This window comes from Cetorhinus maximus, chromosome 1, assembly GCF_964194155.1.
Source record: "Cetorhinus maximus chromosome 1, sCetMax3.hap1.1, whole genome shotgun sequence".
In the NCBI taxonomy this organism is placed as follows: Eukaryota; Metazoa; Chordata; class Chondrichthyes; order Lamniformes; family Cetorhinidae; genus Cetorhinus; species Cetorhinus maximus.
In genome coordinates, this window is record NC_135879.1 from 214713201 (window position 1) to 214734471 (window position 21271).

The following is a 21271-nucleotide window of genomic DNA, read 5'->3' on the forward strand; positions in this document are numbered from 1 at the left end:
CCCCAGGAGTTCAGCTCTTCGCGGTATCCTGGTGGATCTGGAGCATTGGCTGTGAATACCCTTTGCAATAGTTTGTTTCTAGGAGTTAAGTTTTTCCATCAACATTTATAAAGATTTGGTGCCAGCGGAATAAAGGATCCCTGTTTCTAACCCTTGTGCAGCTTGAATCACAACTAAACATATATTAATGTTTGTTATTTTGAACTCGCTCGCAGGTGGAAACAGTTTCTTTGCATCCACCTGATTGAATGCCTGCGTAATTTTAAAGACTGCTATCTGGTTACTTCCCAAATTTTCGGAAAGTGGATGTCACAGGCAAGGCCAGCATTAATTGCCAGCCCTAATTTCCCCTAACAAAATGGCTGTGGGCTGCCTTCTTCAATGGTGATTTGATACGACTGAGTGACTTGCTAGGTCGTTTCAGAAGGTAGTTTAGATTCTAAGACACTTAGGTTTAGTTACATATAGACAAGGCCTGTAAGAACAGCAGCTTTCCTTCCCTAAAGGGAATTGAAGCAGTAGTGTTTTATGACAATCTGACAGCTTCACAGTTACTAGTATTGATATTAGCATTTGATTTCCAGATTGGAAAAAAAACTGGATTTCAATTCTCAAACAGACATGGTGGATTATTAGTTCAACCCTCTATGGCTAACTAGTCCAATAACATAACCTTAGGGAAGCCCCCATTAATCTCTTTTCCAGAGATAAGAGCCTCATGCTGCTCAATCTTTCCTGAGAGTTGCACCCTCCCAATTATGGTAACAAACTTTGAAATCTTTTCCACACTTGTCCAGTACTTCAGTATGGAGACCAGAACTGTGCGCAGTATTCCAAGTGTGTTCTATATAAATTTAACTTCCTGGCTTTTGCATGCTTGAGAAATGAAGTTCAGTACTTAGCACTGTTCAGCACTCTTTATGACCTGTTTTGCTACTTTTGGCAATTTACATATTTGTATTCTAAGATTTCTTCGCTTCTCTACCCATTTAGTTTCTTACTTTCTGAGAAATAAATGGTGCTTTTATTCCTTCTAACAAGAAGATTAATCTCAGCCTCCACCTGAGATACCCAGCGACACAAATGTCAGTCTTCAGTCAACTCAATTCACTCCACATGATATCAAGAAACAGCTGAACGCATTGGATACAGTGAAAGCTATGGGCCCTGACAACATTTCGGCAATAGTACTGAAGACTTGTGCTCCAGAACTAGCTGCACCCCTAGCCGAGCTGCTTCAGTACAGCTACAACACTGACATCTACCCAACAATGTGGAAAATTGCCCAGGTATGTCCTGTACACAAAAAGCAAGATAAACTTAATCCAGCCAATTACTGCCCTATCAGTCCACTCTCAATCATCAGCAAAATGATGGAAGCTGTCATCAACAGTGCTATCAAGTGGCATTAACTCAGCAGTAACCTGCTCACTGGCCAATTCTGAAGAGTCATATTCAACTCAAAATATAACTCTGTTTCTCTCTCCACAGATGCTGCCAGACTTGCTGAGAATTTCCAACACTTCCTGTTTTTATACCTGTTCACCAATACTCAGTTTAGATTCTGCCAGAGCCACTTGGCCTCAGAGCAATTACACCCTTGGTCCAAACATGGCCAAACACCTGAATTCCAGGGATGAGATAAATTGAGTGCCCTTGACACCAAGTCAGCATTCAACAGAGTGTGGCCTCAAGAACCCGAGCAAAGTTGAAATCAATGGGTATTGAAGGGGAAATTGTCCATTGATTGGAGTCATACCTAGTACAAAGAAAAAAAGGTGTGGTTGTTGGAGGCCAATCGTCTCAGCCCCATGACATCACTGCAGGAGTTCCTCAGGGTAGTGTCTTGGGCACAACCATCTTCAGCTGCTTCATCAATAATCTTTCCTCCGTCATAAGGTCAGAAATGGGATGTTCACTGATGATTGCATAGTGTTTAGAACCATTCACAACTCATCAGATACTGAAGCAGTCTGTGCCTGCATGCAGCAAGATTTGGACAACATTCAAATTCATGTTATGTTTGTGCCACACAATAAGTACCATCTACAAGATGCACTGCAGCAACTTGCCAAGCCTTCTTTGGTACACCTTCTAAACCTGCAACCTCACACCACCTAGAAGGACAAGGGCAGCAAGTACATGGGAACACTTTGTTATCATTGTTGTGGGTCTTAGATGGGGTTCCTCATGGTCTGCATTTACAGATACTACCGGAAGCAAAGCTGTGGGAAAAACCTACCTTTTATTTAACATAATACTATGTACAATACAGCACAAGGCTCTACATAGAACTATCTCTCTCCATGCTCTGTTGTCATGTGATCTTATGTCACTGCTGATATAGACTACATATTTATATATTTAACATTAACTCTTTATACTACTACCAAGTCTCTAACTCCCATAAATATTATTTATATTATTCTATATTCACCGACAAAGTCTCTGACTTCAACTCTGGTTTACAAAGAGAAATGTGGTAGCTTCACCAATCTTCCTGACCTTGTTCTCAGGTCTCTTGGAGGTTGTATAAGATTCAAGTTCTCCATGTTCTTTCTTGAACTCTCAGAGACTATTGGTTCTCTATTCAAGCTGTTGTCCTGATCATATGGGTAGGTAATCCATTCCATTAATGGTCTTCTTGTCGATTGCACTTCTATTTCTTCTCAGTATCCTATTTGTAGTCTCGACAAGATAAGATGTTGGGATTTTTGTTTTTTCCAATACTTGGTCTTCTCTATTCTGGTCTCTAATCCAGACTGATTCACTTGGTTGGAGTTCTGGTAAATCATGCACTCTGTGGCATTGATTGTAGTGTCTGGTCGGATTTTCATGATATTCCTCCTCCTCCTCCCTCAAGGCCAGTTCTTTTAGATATCGCATGCGCATATGTGTAAGAACAGGAAGTTGAGTACGCAATCTTCTTCCCATTAGAGATTCTGATGGAGCCAACCCATTCTGAAATGGTGTGGAATGGTAGCTCAACAGTGCTAAGTTGATATTATCATTCTTTTTCAACAAAGCTTTTCGTGTTCTTATGTGTCTTTCGGCCTCTCCATTTGCTTGTGGGTTCCTAGGTAAACTAGTTATATAGACAAATCCATAATCTTCTGTGTATTTGCAAACTGTGGACCATTGTCTGAAATGACAAGACCTGGAATGCCATGTGTGGCAAAAATTTCTTCTAGTGAATTAATTACTGCTCCTGAGGTGGACCATGAAGACGTTTAACCTCAACTCAACTAGAGAAATAGTCGACAACTATGCAGAATGCCTTCCCCTTGAGCTTGAAAAGGTTCATTCTTCGATGTTCCCATGATCTGGATGGGAATAAGGATACCATTGGCGGTTATTTTGCTTTTGGCAATGGATTGCACAGGTGATGGCAGCTCAAAATAATTTCCTCTAGTGATTAAGATCCCTGGCCACCAGACTGAATTTCACTCTCTAGCACGATAATTTGTAATGCCTAGGTGTCCATGGTGTATTTTCTGAAGGACCTTGAGCCTGAGGATTCTTGGTATGACCAACCTTTCATTATAAATTAATAAATCATCCTCAACACCGAAGTGTCTTTGTTGCTCAAAGTATTGTTTCAGTGTAGGATTGGTTGGAACATATTCTGGCTCATCCATCTTTGCAGTATTCCCTGATTTTAGCACATTTTTCATCTGGTTTTGTGCTTGTCAGATTTCGTTCAGCCTCTGTGCTATTGTGTAGAAGAGGGGGTGGGGCTAGGGTGGCGGGATTAGAGGGGCAGGAGGGGAGAGGTGAGGTTGGGTGGTCAGTGGGGGGTAGTAGGGGAGGGTGGGGTATGTCAAGGGCTTGGTGGATACATTTCTGTGATACTGGAAATTGAGAGACGGACATGTAGATGCCGGCCCATAATAATTTCTAGTACCTGCACTTAAACCACGCTGCAGGGACTTAGCTAAATTTCCAACAACTGCAGGGATTTATACATTTCTATCTGTGAGCACTTAAACAGCCCTAAGGTACTTGCTGTAAGCACAGTTGAAGCTAGCTGAGAGCTGATTCGGCATCATTCCATGTCATTTGAACACCAATGATGTCAGCTAAATGCTTGCAGGCAAATAAATGTTCGCAGTTGATATGGTTTGAGTGCTGAGTGAATTCATTTCAGATCAGTGACTTCCCCTGATCACTTTCAGATCTCTAACGATGACTGAAAGATTGCTTCAGAACACAGAGTATCACACCTGAGTGTAAGTTAACAATGTTGGGTGCAGAATTCTGTCAAAGTTTTCAGGTAGGATGTTAAGTTGATTTACTTTACAGCATGTGAACATGCAGCACAACAGTTATGATCACTCGTTTAATTCAAATTAAATAATTTATTAACACAAAATGGTGATCAGCAATGTTTCCCCACATATCAGTAGGCTGTCTTGCTTGGTTTAAGAAAAATAACCACTCCTACATTCTCCTTCTGAGCCTGACCAAAATTTGTACTCATAGCTTTTTTTAAGAAAACCTAACTGACTTCACTGACTTTGTTAGACCTGAAAGTGGATACTCCTGTTCCTGCTTTTATTTTCTTGTATTCATAGTCACAAAGGAAGGCCAAGTGTCTGGGACACAAAACATGTCAGAGGTTTACCAATTACTGACACAGGTTAAAGAATTGCTCACTGTCACAGTCTTTGTGGAAAACAACTTCAATGTCTAAATCATTAGCATATCAACTACGTTTCTTCTTGGTTTTTAATTTTTTGTGCCTCATGAGGGATTTCAACTCTTGACTTTTGAAGATCTAGCCTCTGAATTCCCTCAAAAGCTGCTCCAACTCAGACTACCTCAATGACCGCTCACCTCCTGATGGTTCAATCTCTTTTGAGACTGTGTTCCATGGGATTCAGAAAACTGCACTCCCGCTTCTAATTACGGGAACACTTCCAATTCTTTCGCAGACCACTAGCTCCACTAAGCTGGCACCTACGCCGGGTTTCTCTGAACTCCAGTGTCCTGGCTGCCCCAAACAATAAATGGCTCCCAGGGCTTCTCCTGAGCCCTAGATGCCTGGCACAGAACCAATGATCTCCTGTCATCTTCTCAGCTGCCTAAGACTTCTCTGAGCACTAACTGCACTGAAAAGCCCCCAGGGTTTCTCTGTGAGATGCACACCGTATGTGGCCCAAACTGCAAACACACAGATATATTGAAACTGGAGAACATTCTTAAGATCCACCATGATGTCGTGGCCTTTCAGGGTTCATTGAATACTTTTAAACTAATTTAGCTTTAACTCACAAAACAAAACATCTCCCTGGACTGCATTTTTTTTGCAAGCAGTGGAGACATCCTGTCTCTAGTTCTCCAGCTAAGTAAGCCCACCTGCTGTTTTATGGCTCCACCTCTTCTATTCTGACTCTATTAAACAAATATGGGTAACCTTCTGAACTGCCATTTTCATTTAGGTGTTCTGGCCATCTGTAAAGCCCAGTATTTTAGTTACTTTACCCTCATAACAACAATCTTCCCAGAGCTAACATTACCTCTAAAATATTAGCATGAACCATGAACTAAATATTCGTCACACTCCCTGGCTTACTTGCAAAGGTGGTGATGGTGGGCCTTCTTGAACCACTGTATTCTTCAGAGCTGCTTGATAGAACTGAGAGGTTACTAGGCCACTCCAGAAAACAATTAAGAGTCAACCATATTGGTTTGGGACTGGAGTCAGATAAAGGCAAGAATAGCAGGTTTACCTCCCTAAAGGTTTTTAATGACAATCCAACAACTTTGTTGTCACTTTTACTGATAAGTCTTTTTATTTTAACTATTCACACCTGCTTTCATCATCCCCTCTCCCTCTATTTCTATCTGTCTTTTCCACATCTTTTCCAAATGGCTTTTTTTCTGCTTCTGTTTGGAGAATATAAGTCATTTATAGACCTTGCCTTGACTCCCCCCGCCCCCACCACCACCACCCCGAGAGTTCCTATTTCCAGCATTCACAGGTGACAATGTGGGTCATTAGCATTGGGACTGTGTGAACAAGAGGGCCAACTGGACTTTAGGAAGAATAGACGGGAGTTCAGAAGGAAGCCAGTAACACTGATTTGAGGCAACAAATGCCAGTTTGATTGTACCCCCAAATGCTGATGTGAGCCTAGATGCTAATAGCGTCCATTATGCAGTTTTCCTTCCTGTTGTACTTCACCAACCTATCTCTGTCTTCTTCTTCCCTCTACTTCTCCCTCTTTCATGTGTGGATGTCTCCTGGGTTTAACTGCCTTTGTCATTGACATTTCCTGTTGGCTGGAGACATACCGTTTTCCAGCAGTGGATAATTGCTTTTCAGAGGCAGAGTTTAGGTTTGCCTTAGATCAGAGAGAAAGAATGAATCTCTTAATGATTTCCGACAGCCAGCACCTGCCCCTCAGCATGTGAGAGAGGGGAAACCATGCATTCACAAACTCGCCAACCAAATGAAATGCTTCTGTCTGATTTTTGTTAACCCCTCATGTCTCGCCGATTTTTCGGACATTAAGGGCAGAATTTTCCCGTTGCTGTGCGGGGGCAGGCCCCGCATGTCCGTCCGCAAAATGACACATGGTGACGTCGGGCGAGCGTCATCACGATATTTCGCTGGGTGGGCACGCAATGCTCTCTGATGCACAACTGCCATTAATTAACGGGCCACTTAAGGCCCTTGACTCACCAATCGACGCCGATTTTTCGGCCCCCGTGCAATCTTTGTGTCGGCGGACGGGCGCAACGGGCAGGCGGGTAGGATGTATTTGTATTAACCTCATCCATGGGCGGGATAAGAGGTCTCACTAGGATCACGAGTGTGCACAGTTAAGTATTTACTTTTGAAAGTTTTTCAAACTTGCCCGTGTGATCTGCAATACTTCAAAACGTATACCAGCTGCTTTTTCTGGACTCTTAACCTTCAGGTCAGCACTCTGCAGCGAGGAATCTTTTCTGGGCCTGCAGGTTTCAGGGAGCCTTCCCTTAGCCTGGTAATGGGAGCTGAACTGTCCACTGGAGGCAGCTTCTTTGAGGAGGAAGGGAGGACTAGAAGGGGGAGGCCAGGAGCGCACATTCAGCCTCCAGGGGAGCCACCTTTGGGAGGACAGGCGCAGGCACAAGGGGTGCAGGGCCAAGAGGTGGTCCAAGGCAGAAGAAGATGCCACTATCCTGCTGCCAGGGTATACAGGCGGCGAAGCAGCTACCTCAATATGTCTGAGTAGTGCCAAAGGAGGCTCCGTCTCTCAAGGGAGACAATCAACTATATCTGTCAGGCGATAGGGCCTGAGATCTCCACTAACTGTGTGGGTGGACACCCCATGCCAGTGGCTCTGAAGGTCACAGCTGCCCTCAACTTTTATGCCTCTGGTTCCTTCCAGGGGTCGGTGGGAGATCTTTGCAGTGTTTCCCAATCAGCTGTCCACATTTGTGTCAAGCAGGTTACAAACATCAGGCATGCATTGACCTTCATCCTCTTCCGTTGGGACCAGGTCAGCCAGACACAGCAAGCCAGAGGCTTCGCGGCCATTGCTGGCTTCCCCCGCGTCCAGGGTGCAATAGGCTGTACACAAGTGCCCATCAAGGCGCCAGCAGGTGAGCCCGGGGCCTTCGCCAACAGGAAGGGCTCCCACTCCATGAACGTGCAGATAGTGTGTGACCACAGGATGCAGATTCTACAAGTCTGTGCAAGGTACCCAGGCAGCTCCCACGATGCCTACATCCTCAGACACTCCCAGGTGCCGGGGCTCTTCAGTGCTCCAGCCTGGCTGGATGGATGGCTGCTGGGTGACAAGGGCTATCTCCTCAGTAGGTGGCTCATGAAGCCTCTCCGCCATCCAAGAACAGAAGCTGAGCAGTGGTACAATAGGAACCACGCCTCCACAAGGGCTGCGGTGGAGAGAGCCATCGGTCTTCTCAAGATGTGCTTCCAATGCCTGGGCCGTTCAGGGGGCGCACTCCAGAACCCTCCAGATCGTGTGTTGGTGATAGTGGTTGCATGCTGCGCTCTCCATAATCTTCCGCTGGAAAGGGGGGAAGCAGTGGACGATGAAGACGTCGACGCAATGGCTGCAGCTGCACACAATGAGTCCAGCAGTGAGTCCTAGTATGAGCATGCACAGGGAAATGCTGAGGGGGCAGACACTGACCTGGGCATTCTCCAGGGAGGCAGGGACACCCAGGAGGCTTTAATCCAATGAACCTTCAGCTAGCACACCACAGATGGAATTCCAGTACAAGCCTGGGCTGTAGGTTCCATACTCGATACCTAAGGGCAAAATCTGCCAGTTTAGGAACAGCAACTAAGGGTCTTGTTAATAAAGCTGAATGTCCCACAAAGCACTCTTTACAGTTTTGGAAACCATACACATGCAGAAGAAAAGAGGCACCCTCAGCCATGGTCACATGTCTAAATTTAATATCACAAGCAAACCAACCTTTTTAAAAAAGACATTTGTTTTACAAATCATAACAAATCATAAGTACCTCATCTCGGGCCAGCACAAAAGCACCAGTGAAAAACCCGTGGTGTGCCTAAGGTGCCTTATATTTTCATTTCCAGGCGCTACATCTTGGTGCTGCATCATCGCTCGGAGTGGCATCTGAGGCAGCCTGCTGACTCTGCTGTCCTGTTGGCCTCAATGACCTTGGTGGTCGTCCTCTGGCCCTTGGAGCCTGTGCTGGCTCTGCCTGGCAGGGAGCTGCCAGTTCCACAGCTGGCATCTCCCCAGTCATCGCAGTCTCATCGGATGCTATGGTCACTGGGAGAGAGGCGGAGGAGCTGCCACTCTCATCCGGAGCACCCTGAGAGGAGCCCGCAGAGACACCAGGCAGCTGCTGCGCCAACGTGAGGTAGCTTCGGACCTCCCTGCTCACCTTGGATGGATGGGTGCTGAGCTGGGAACTTGATGCCCAGACCATCTCCCATATTGGCACTTACCAACTGAGGTCAATGCTGATTTGAGGGTTTGCTGGTCAGGGCACATCCCCAGGAAGCGCTGATGGGTCTCCTGGAGTAGCCTCTCCACGAGGGTTGCCACTCTCTCCATGGTGGACGCATGGCGCTTGGACATGTGGCTCATTGCTTCGGTGATCGTCCACGTAGACTCATCCACCACGGAGACCAAGCCAAGCATAGCCTCATGTATCTCCCCCAGATGCTTCCACATACCCGGCCGCATTTCCTGCCCCTGCTGCGTTACGGACGACTCCAGAGGCACATCATCAGGCACCAACTGAGCATGTACTAGTGCCCTGCAACCCTCCAACTCCTGGCGCCATGGGCACACTCTGTCTCTGCCAGCAACTCCAGCGACTGTGAAGTGCCCTCACCGCTGTGCCGCGGGACACTAGCCGATGTCCGAATTCCCACCGAGGTGCTATTATCTGCACTTGTAGAAATGGTGTGATGCTGGTGAGACTTCAGGCCCCTCAGGTGTGAAAGGGGGCCTCTGCTGTTCTTCCTCCCGGCTCTGCTCTGCTGATGCTGAAAGGAAGAACAAGGACAGTGCATCAGTTAATGTGGAGACAATGACAAAGTGCATCCCTGTCCCCCGGATCATTATGCGCTCATCCTTCCATAACCAATGGTCAAGCCATGTTGCAAAATTAAATCAATTCAGCAATGCTATAGCTGTTGGGAGAACAATGCCGACCTCACTGTTGGACATAAATACCTGGCCATGGCATCCCAGCCTCACCAACACCAGTGGACCTGGGCGCATGGCGCCTCTCCAGATCCAGGGCCTCCTGCTCGAAGCGGCTAATAATGGTGATCTGTGCCTGGCTGCTGCCAATCCTCACCCGCTCTGCAGCATTATGAGCATTCTTCTCCTGAAAATGAGAGAAGAGCATTGATTAGTGCAAATTGCACATGGACTCTCCTCGTGCACGGCCCACCCCAACCAGAGTGGGACATATCAGGGCTCCAGTGCCTCCTCACCCCGTTGGTGCCGAACACTCACACAAAGATGCTAGGCCTGCTCCCCACCCACCCCTTGGACACATGCTGCCTACATCACATTAGGCACCACACGGTATTCCTTCCATAGCAAGGAGACGTAAGCAAAGCGCAGCAGATGGTTTGTTGCCATGCCTCCTTGAAGCTCCCCTCCCAGCATGTCATCACCCTGACTTGAACACGTCCTGGAGTTCAAACACAGCTCCTCCAGGTTGCCCCCAAACCAATCATGTGGGACTCAGTATAACACGTGCTGCAGGGGCAAGACCCATCTCTTCACCACCCAGACTTGGTGGTAAGAAGGGGCGGTGGGCAGCAGTGCAGGTAAGCTGACCCGTGGGTTAAATGACCAATGCCAACATTGTCCTCACCCTTCCAGAGAGCAACAAGTCGTTGAAGCGCTTGCGACACTGGATCCAGGTGCGCCGCACCACGTCGCGGGAGCTCACCACCTCCACCACCTCCTCCCAGGTACGTTTCATCATGTGAGGGGGCCTCCTCCTCCCGTCCTGGGGCACAGGGACCTCCTGCCATGCTGCCACCTCCCTGAGGAGGGCAGCAAGGCAGTCATCTGAGAAACAAGGGGCACACTGGCCCCCCGCCCTATCCTCCGGCCTGGCTGTCCTGCTGGCCTACCCTCTGGCCTGGCCTTCTCGCCAGAGGCCCTCTAGTGAGCCCGTCCACTTGCCATTGTGAGCAGCCTTGCAAAGGCTACCAGTGCGTCATTTAAACAGCCGCCGGGTCGGCATTGGATGTGGCGGTCAGTGCACTCCCGCCGCTGCCTGCCCGCTGCCGCTACCCTCGGGAGTCGCGCATTACGCTTGGTGGGCTTTAATCAGCCTGCCCGCGTAAAATGGCGGCGCGGACCCAAACGCGGGTGGCAATCGGGTCTGCGTCCGCCCGTGCCTGCTCTCGCTCCAACCAGAAAATTCAGCCCTAAGATAATGAAACTTATCTTGGGAAGTAGGGCAATAATGAATCAGTAGGTCATTTTACACTTTGAAGTTTTCTGACAATCCAGCTTTTATTGACACCAGATTTTCATTTTTTTTTAAATTGAAGGTCCAACAAAGGGCAATGACAAAGTGACCACATAATATGCTTAAGTGAGAGATAAATATTGGCTAATACTCCAAGCAAATTCTATGCTCTTCTTTGACAAGTGCAATGGGATACCATATGTCTACCCGAGAGGGCAGATGGGCTTCGGTTTAGCAACTGATCCAAAAAACGGCATTTCTGACAGTGCAGTACTCCCTCTGCACTGGACTGTGCTGAAGTGCTCTCACCTCCCTTCAAAAGTGGTTTCTAAAGTCATATCTTTGTCCAAATCCTCAGACACTTTCACTAATTTCTCTTCATCTCAGAATCACAGAGTGCAGAAGAGGCCCTTCGGCCCATCGAGTCTGCACCGACACATGAGAAACACCTGACCTACCTACCTAATCCCATTTACCAGCACTTGGCCCATAGCCTTGAATGTTATGATGTGCCAAGTGCTCATCCAGGTACTTTTTAATGGATGTGAGGCAACCCGCCTCCACCACCCTCCCAGGCAACGCATTCCAGACCGTCACCACCCTCTGGGTAAAAAAGTTTTCCCTCACATCCCCCCTAAACCTCCTGCCCCTCACCTTGAACTTGTGTCCCCTCATGACTGACCCTTCAACTAAGGGGAACAGCTGCTCCCTATCCACCCTGTCCATGCCCCTCATAATCTTGTACAACTCGATCAGGTCGCCCCTCAGTCTTCTCTGCTCCAACGAAAACAAACCAAGTCTATCCAACCTCTCTTCATAACTTAAATGTTTCATCCCAGGCAACATCCTGGTGAATCTCCTCTGCACCCCCTCCAGTGCAATCACATCCTTCCTGTAATGTGACGACCAGAACTGCACACAGTACTCCAGCTTTGGCCTCACCAAGTTTCTATACAACTCCAACATGACCTCCCTACTTTTGTAATCTATGCCTCGATTGATAAAGGCAAGTCTCCCATATGCCTTTTTCACCACCCCACTAACATGCCCCTCCGCCTTCAGAGATCTATGGACACACACGCAAAGGTCCCTTTGTTCCTCAGAACTTCCTAGTGTCATGCCATTCATTGAATACTTCCTTGTCAAATTACTCCTTCCAAAGTGAATCACCTCACACTTTTCAGGGTTAAATTCCATCTGCCACTTATCTGCCCATTTGACCATCCCGTCTATATCTTCCTGTAGCCCAAGACACTCAACCTCACTGTTAACCACCTGGCCAATCTTTGTGTCATCCGCAAACTTACTAATCCTATCCTCCACATAGTCATCTATGTCATTTATATAAATGTTGAATAATAAGGGACCCAGCACAGATCCCTGTGGCACGCCACTGGACACTGGCTTACAGTCACTAAAGCATCCTTCCGTCATCACCCTCTGCCTCCTACAACTAAGCTAATTTTGAATCCACCTTATCAAATTACCCTGTATCCCATGTGCATTTGCCTTCTTTATAAGTCTCCCATGTGGGACCTTGTCAAAGGCTTTGCTGAAATCCATAAAAACCACATATATTAAAAAAGGAAATCAGGAAGGCAAAAAGAAGACATGAGGTTGCTTTGGCAGATAATGTGAAGGTAAACCCGAAGGGTTTCTACAAGTATATTAAGAGTAAAAGGATAGTAAGGGACACAATTGGTCCCCTTGAAGATCAGAGTGGCCGTCTATGTGTGGAGCTTCACGAGATGGGGGAGATCTTAAACAGTTTTTTTGCATCAGTATTTACTCAGGAAACTGGCATAGTGTATAAGGAAGGAAGGGAAACAAGCAGTAGTTTCATGGAACATATAGAGATTAAAGAGGAGGCGGTGCTTGCTGCCTTACAGCGAATAAAGGTAGATAAATCCCCCGGGCCTGACATGATATTCCCTCGGACCTTGAGGGAGACTAGTGTAGAAATTGCAGGGGCCCTGGCAGAAATATTTAAAATGTCCTTAGCCACGGGTGAGGTGCTGGAGGATTGGAGGGTAGCTCATGTTGTTCCGTTGTTTAAAAAAGGCTCCCAAAGTAAACCAGGTAATTACAGGCCAGTGAGCCTGACGTCAGTAGTAGGTAAATTATTGGAAGGTGTTCTGAGAGATCGGATATATAATTATTTGGACAGCTAAGGGCTGATTAAGGATAGTCAGCATGGCTTTGTGGGTGGTAGGTCGTGTTTAATGAACCTTGTAGAGTTTTTCGAGGAGGTTACCAAGAAAGTAGATGAAGGAAAGGCTGTGGACGTTGTCTACATGGACTTTAGTAAGGCCTTTGACAAGGTCCCACATGGGAGGTTAGTTCAGAAGGTTCAGACACTTGGTATCCATGGAGAGGTTGTAAACTGGATTCGAAATTGGCTGTGTGGGAGAAGACAGAGAGTGGTAGTGGATGATTGCTTCTCAGACTGGAGGTCTGTGACTAGTGGTGTGCCTCAGGGATCTGTGCTGGGACCATTGTTGTTTGTTGTCTATATCAATGATTTGGATGATAATGTGGTGAATTGGATCAGCAAGTTTGCTGATGACACTAAGATTGGAGGCGTTGTGGACAGCGAGGAAGGCTTTCAAAGCTTGCAGAGAGATCTGGACCAACTGGAAAAATGGGCCAGAAAATGGCAGATGGAATTTAATGCGGAAAAGTGTGAGGTGTTACATTTTGGAAGGTCAAACCAAGGTAGGACATACACAGTAAATGGTAGGGCACTGAGGAGTGCAGAGGAACAAAGGGATCTGGGAGTTCAGATACATAATTCCCTGAAAGTGGCATCACAGGTAGACAAGGTTGTAAAGAAAGCTTTTGGCATACTGGCCTTCATAAATCAAAGTATTGAGTATAGGAGTTGGGATGTTATGGTGAGGTTGTATAAGACATTGGTGAGGCCAACTTTGGAGTATTGTGTGCAGTTCTGGTCGCCTAACTACAGGAAGGATATCAGTAAGATTGAGAGAGCGCATGAGAAGATTTACTAGGATGTTGCCGGGTCTTAAGGAGTTGAGTTACAGGGAAAGATTAAACAGGTTAGGACTTTATTCCTTGGAGCGTAGAAGAATGAGGGGAGATTTGATAGATGTTTACAAAATTGTGAGGGGTATAGACAGAGTAAATGCGAGTAGGCTCTTTCCACTTAGATTAGGAGAAATAAACACGAGAGGACATGGCTTTAGGGTGAAAGGGGAAAGGTTTATGGGGAACATTAGGGGGAACTTCTTCACTCAGAGAGTGGTGAGAGTGTGGAACGAGCTACCATCCTACGTGGTAAATGCGGGCTCACTCTTAAGTTTTAAGAATAAATTAGATAGATACATGGATGGGAGAGGTCTGGAGGGTTATGGACTAGGTGCAGGTCAATGGGACTAGCGGAATAATATTTTGGCACAGACTAGAAGGGCCGAATGGCCTGTTTTCTGTGCTGTAGTGTTCTATGGTTCTATGGTTCTACATCAACTGCACTACTCTCATCTACACACCTGGCCACCTCCTCAAAAAATTCAATCAAATTTGCTAAGCATTACCTCCCTCTGACAAAGCCATGCTGACTATCCCTGATCAAACCTTGCCTCTCCAAGTGGAGATAGATTCTCTCCTTCAGAACTTTCTCCAATAGTTTCCCTACCACCGACGTGAGACTCACTGATCTGTAATTCTCTGGCTTATCTCTACAACCCTTCTTAAATAGCGGAACCACATTAGCTGTTCTCCAGTTCTCTGACACCACCCCCGTGGCCAGAGAGGAATTAAAAATTTGGGTCAGAGTCCCTGTGATCTCCTCCCTTGCCTCCCTCAGCAGTCTGGGACACAAATCATCTGGACCTGGAGATTTGTCCACTTTAAGCCTGCCAACACCTCCAATACCTTGTCACTCCCTATATCAAAACATCTAAAGGGGAAAAAATGCAGGGCTAAGGGGAAAGAGCCATGGGATGGAACTAATTGGGTAGCCATTAATAGACTGGAGGCAGAATTTCTGCCCTCCTGGATCAGGGGTCAATCACAGGCCAGTAGCTCTGCAGTACTTTGGAACAGAAGCATGTGGCATTGGACCAGGATTTGGGTAAGTGTTTGTGAGTCTCGCCAGATGCCAAGCTGGCAGGGCCCAGTGATGGGGGAAAAGGGGTGGGTGGGCTGGGGTTTGAAATCCCATGGGGGGACGGCAGCCTAGCAGGGGTGAATCTTAGGGGGGCCTTTCAATGGGCCCAGGGGGCCCCGTCCCCTTCCCCATCTGCCAACAATCTGCACAGGGGAACCTTTTATGCTGGATGCTTGGCATAGGCCTCTCCCATCACTGGTTCAATCCTGCTGGTGGTAGGATGAGGCCCTTAAGGGGCACCTCAGTTGGCCCACTGGCAGATGGCCTGCCCAATGCCCCACCCATCAGTGGTATAATTGCGATGGGAGCAGGGACGAGCAGGTAGGCAGTGGGCTGCCCACTGGCTGTATTTATCAATCCTCTCGCCTTCAAATCTGCTGGTGGGGGAATGTTATATCCAGCTCTAGTTGTTCAGAATTCTTTTGAGCAGACCCACCCAACTCAGACTCACCATATGTGACACCGCAACAAAATGCAAAATAGTGAATATGATGGCCTTTCTGGTCATTCTAATAGTTCTGCTTTTACTGTGTAAAGTATTACATCTAAATTCGAGCTTCTAAGAGGGAAGTAGCAATAGCTGCTGAAAGTAAGAGTAACAGCCTTTGGGAAGACTGCAGGAGAGGGAGAGATAGACGAGATGAATGACAAAGGAAGAAAAGTTGGCTAATTGGGTAGGAATTAAAACTAAAAATTAAAGCTTTCACATTGGCAGTATGTTGCCAATCTTTCTGGGAAAGGAATTGTTCCCAGTTTTACATATTGAATAATCTACCCTACTTTCCCCAGACTGGGCCAGCTGGTAGTGCTAATTTTTTTTTTTGATTCATTCACGGGATGTGGACACCACTGACTAGGCCAGCATTTATTGCCCATCCCTAAATCCCCTCGAGAAGATGGTGGTGAGGTGCCTTCTTGAACCACTGCAGTCCATATGGTGTAGGTACACCTGCAGTGCTGTTAAGAAGGGAGTTCCAGGATTTTGACCCAGCGACAGTGAAGGAACAGCAATATAGTTCGAAGTCAAGTTGTAGTATGGCTTGGAGGGGAACGTCCAGGTGGTGGTGTTCTCATGCATCTGCTGCCCTTGTCCTTCTAGGTGGTAGATGTTGTGGGTTTGGAAGATGCTGTCAAAGGAGCCTTGGTGAGTTTCTGCAGTGCATCTTGTAGATGGTACACACTGCTGCTACTGTGCGTCAGTGGTGTTGGGAGTCAATGTTTATGGTGGTGGATGGGGTGCCATCAAGAGGGTTGCTTTGTCCTGGGTGGTGTCGTGCTTCTTGAGTGTTATTGGAGCTGCATCCATCCAGGCAAGTGGAGAGTATTCTATCACACTTCTCACTTGTGCCTTGTAGATGGTGGACAGGCTTTGGGGAGTCAGGAGGTGAGTTACTCACTGCAGAATTCCCAGTCTCTCTTGTAACCATAGTATTTATATGGCTAATTCAGGGTCCTATGTTACACTGTGACCCCCTGCTGCATTTTGCCACGCTACAGTCACTGCATTCCCATCACCTACCATTTGCTGCCCTCAGTCCATTTGCAGCATTGCTTTTGAGTACACCCAGGGTGTAGTCCGAAAGATAGACTCATTGACATTGACAGCACAGAAGGAGGCCACTTGGCCCATCGTGTCCGCGCCGATCAACAAAAATCTGACTATACTATTCCCATTTTCCAGTGCTTGGCACATAGCCCTGGATATATAATATTTAGATAAGCAAAACAATTTTTATTACTACCTTATGATTCTTTATCACTGTTCTATGTCTCAGATAGATACTTATGACTGGCCCAGACACTTGAGGTTAGGCAATCTGAATTTATTCTACAATCCAGAAAATTCCAAACTCTAGAAATGCCGATTAGCGATGCACAATAAATGTTGATCTTGCCAGTGCTACCCACACCCCATGAATCAATGTTAAAAAAAATCCATACTTCTTGAGGCTTAGGGTTGGGTATCTGCACACCTAGTAGCTGTAGCTCATTTCATGGCAGCCTACTACTGAAGGTTAACACATAATATACCAGGTCAAATACTTATATTTGCATTTGAAGAAGTGCATTGTTCAGTAATCATGGGATATAGAATCATAGAATAGTTACAGCATAGAAGAAGGCCATTCAGCCCATTGTGTCGAAGTTGGATCTCTGCAAAAGCAACTCAGATAGTCCCACTGCCCCATCTTTTCCCCATAGATCTGCAAATTTTTCCTTTAAATAATTATCCAATTCCCTTTTGAAAGCCACCATTGAATCTGCCACTACCACATCCTCAGGTTTTGCATTCCAGATCCTACCCACACTCTGTGTAAAGTGTTTTTCATCAGGTTATCTGGTTCTTTTGCCATTCACTTTAAATCAGTATCCATTGGTTCTCAACCCTTCTGCCAAAGGGTAACAGTTTCTCCCTATCTACTCTGTCTAGATCCCTTATGATTTTGAACACCTATGTCAAATCTGCTTACAACCTACTTTCTTTAAGGAGAACAACCCTAGCTTCTCCAATGTGTAAGATCATAAGAAAGGGCAGCAGGAATGGGCCATTTGACCCCACCAGCTTGCTCCACCATTAGTAAGAACTCGGCTTATCTGATTGTGGCTTCGACTCTACTTTCCTGCCTACTCCCATAACTCTTGACTCCCTTGTAGATCAAAAATAGGTCAAACTCAACCTTGAATAAATTCAGTGACCGTGCCTCCACTGCTGCCTGGGGAAGAGAATTCCAAAGATTAAAGACCCGCTAAGCAAAAAAATTCCTCCTCATCTCCATCTTAAAAGGGAGATTCCTTATTTTTAAACTGTGCCCCCTTTCCATGAAACAAACAGTTAAGGTTGGCGGAGTACTGATTTGGCAAAGTATTTCCTCAGGGAATTTGGGGAGTGATCGAATTCAGCACAATGAAGAATAGGGGTACTATTTTGATCTTTCACAAAACAAGGAATGATCCAAAAGTGCAAGTGGAAGATGGCGAGACCTCAGAGCTGGAGTCTGGAAGTATTAAATGGGTAAGCAGCTAAGTGTTGGTTGGTGAGTCTTAAGATTTCTTTCTTTCTGTAAATTAGGGCTGTAGTATAAACTCGGACCGGGAAAGCATAAGTATTGTATTAAGTTTAAGATTAACTGATTAAACTAGTTAAAGTAACTACAAATAATCATTCAATAAAGACTTTAACTAATTACTTAAATAAAATAAAGCTAGTCGAAGATATTGCAGAGCAGGCTGTGTGTCTATACTGCAGATTGTGGGAGTTGTGGATGGCAAGACTGTCCCAAGCAAATGTCTGCAGGAGATGTCGCCGTTTCAAATCTCTCCAGCTCAGATTCATTGAGCTTGAGTACGAGTTGGAAAGACCCTAACATACGAGGGCGAGGAGGAATTTCTGGACAGTTTTATCCAGAATACGCTCAGACTCAGGGGAAAACACAGGTTCACGAAAAGGAGGGTATAACTGATAGGGAGCCAGGTAGCAGGGATTTAGGAGAGGTTGGGAAGGAGGTCCCACTGACCTTGGGCCTGTCCAACAGGTACGACAGACTCACAGCCTATGAAGGCATGGAGGAAGATTGCAGGGAGGACAGCCACAATGCAGACCAAGGCACCATGGTTCAGAAGGCTGTTTGGGCAGGAGTTGGGGGATGCGAGTGGGTAGAACAAAATAGAAATGTTATAAGGGACTCGAGATAGCTTCCTGTGCAGCCAAGGATGAGAATCCCATTGGTTGCCTACCCGGTACCAAAGTAAGGGATGACAGCTGGAGAGGAGGGGTTAAATCCAGTTGTCATGTAGGAAAAGACGGTATTGGAGGTGTTGGCAGGCTTAAAAGTGGCATTGACAGGGTGAATAGGGAGCAGCTGTTCCCCTTAGTTGAAGGGTCAGTCACAAGGGGACATAAGTTCAAGGTGAGGGGCAGGAGGTTTAGGGGGGATGTGAGGAAAAACTTTTTTACCCAGAGGTGGTGACGGTCTTGAATGCGTTGCCTGGGAGGGTGGTGGAGGCGGGTTGCCTCACATCCTTTAAAAAGTACCTGGATGAGCACTTGGCACGTCATAACATTCAAGGCTATGGGCCAAGCGCTGGTAAATGGGATTAGGTGGTAGGTCAGGTGTTTCTCACGTGTCGGTGCAGACTCGATGGGCCGAAGGGCCTCTTCTGCACTGTGTGATTCTGTGATTCTGTGAAAAAGGGAGATGGAGTTGCTGTACTTATCAGGGATAGCATAATGGCAGTGGAAAAAAGGATGCATCTATAAGCAAGACAAAAAAGAATCCATATGGTTAGAATAAAAGATAATAAAGGATCATTTACATTATCACAGAATTGTTACAGCACAGAAGGAGGCCATTCGCCCCATCAACTGGATTATTGCATTCTGGGTGCTGAACTTTAAGAAGGATGTGAAGGCATTGGAGACAGTGCAGATCACGAGAATGGTTCCAGGGATGAGGAACTTCAGTTATGAAGATAGATTGGAGAAGTTAGGACTGTTTTCCTTAAAGAGAAGGCTGAGAGGAGAATAGGGTATTCAAAACCATGAGAAGTCTGGACAGAGTAGATAGGGAGAAACTGTTCCTATTCATGAAGGGATCGAGAACGAGAGGGCACAGATTTAAAGTAATTTGCAAAAGAAGCAAAATCAATCTGAGAAAAACTTTTTCATGCAGTGAGTGGTTAAGGTCTGGAATGCACTGCCTGAGAGTGTGGTGGAGGCAGGTTCAATTGAAGAATTCAAAAGACTGGGGAGAAGGCGGGAGAATGGCACTAAGTGAATTGCTTATTTGGAGAGTCGTACAGATGTGATGGGCCAAATGGCCTCCTTCTGTGGTGTAACAATTTTGTGTCTGCACCGACTCTCTGAATGAACAATTCACCTAGTGCCATTTTCCTATCTTCTTTCTGTAACCTTGCACATTCTATCTTTTCAAATTCTTCAACCTACATATCACCAGATGGTGGTGGGAGGGAAGAAATATAGTCAATTTAGGGAGTTGAGTAAAAAAAAAAATCATGGGGGATTTTAGCTACTCTGATATTAATTTTACAGAAGAGCTATGTAAAGTGGATGAGGAAATGGACATTTTTTTAACCCAATATGTAAAAAGCCAAACAAGAGAAGATTCGCTGTTGGATTTAGTAATGAACCAGAGCAGATAGGAGAAGTAAAAGTAGGGGAGCATCTAGGAAAGAGTGACCATAATATAAAATGCTTTAAGATGATGATAGAGAAGGACATAAAAATGATGGAAACCAGTTTAACAGATTGGAGAAAAGCTGATTCTGAGGGACTGAGATTAGAACTTGGGAAAATAAAATAGGCAACAATATTGACAACAACGATGTGGAACAACAATGGGAAACATTTAAAATGGTGTTCAACAAAGTGCATGGAAATTCTGCTAAAAGGAAAGAACTAGTGAGACTGCATAGGTGAATAAAGACATAAGGGAACAAACAATTGAGGGTTAAGGAAGAGGCATACATTAAGTAAATAGCCAGCACAAGAGTGCATGATAAGAGAGAAAATGACGAGATTAGGAGAGAAGTAATAAAAACAAATAGGAAGGCAAAGAGGAAAATTGATTTATCAAGGAATATTAAACAAAGGATATACTTAACATAGAGGGAGTACAGTGAAGATTCACCAGACTGCTTCCTGGGATGATGGGATTGTCCTATAAGGAGAGATTGAGGAGACTAGGTCTGTATTTTCTAGACTTTAGAAGAATTAGAGGTGATCTTATTGAAACTAATAAAATTCTTACAGGGCTCAATAGGGTAGACGCAGAAAGGGTGTTTCCCCTAGCTAGAACCAGGGGACACAGTCTCAGAATAAGGGGTAGGCCATTTAGGACTGAGATGGTGGTGAATCTTTGGAATTCCCTACCCCAGAGGGCTGTGGAGGCTCAGTCATTGAGTACGTTCAAGACAGAGATCGACAGATTTTTAGATATTAAAGGCATCAAGGGATATGGGGATAGTGCAGGAAAATGGCAGAGGGAGAAGATCAGCCATGAACTAGCTAAATGGCGGAACAGCACCTCATCTTCCGACTAGGCACTTTACAGTCTTCCGGACTGAATATTGAGTTCAACAATTTTAGAACATGAACCCTCTCCTCCATCCCCATCCCCTTTCTCATCCCCCTTTTTTCCAATAATTTATATAGATTTTTCTTTTCCCACCTATTTCCATTACTTT

General features: G+C 45.8%; 1 long non-coding RNA gene across 1 annotated transcript in view; it reads right to left on the reverse strand.

Moving 5' to 3' along the window:
- Positions 1–2230: 2230 nt before the first annotated feature.
- Positions 2231–21271, reverse strand: part of LOC144691600 (uncharacterized) — a 28658-nt gene continuing 9617 nt past the window's right edge. The window contains exon 2 of the long non-coding RNA XR_013579178.1: positions 2231–3323. This is a non-coding gene — a long non-coding RNA (uncharacterized LOC144691600). The remainder of the gene's footprint in view (positions 3324–21271) is intronic.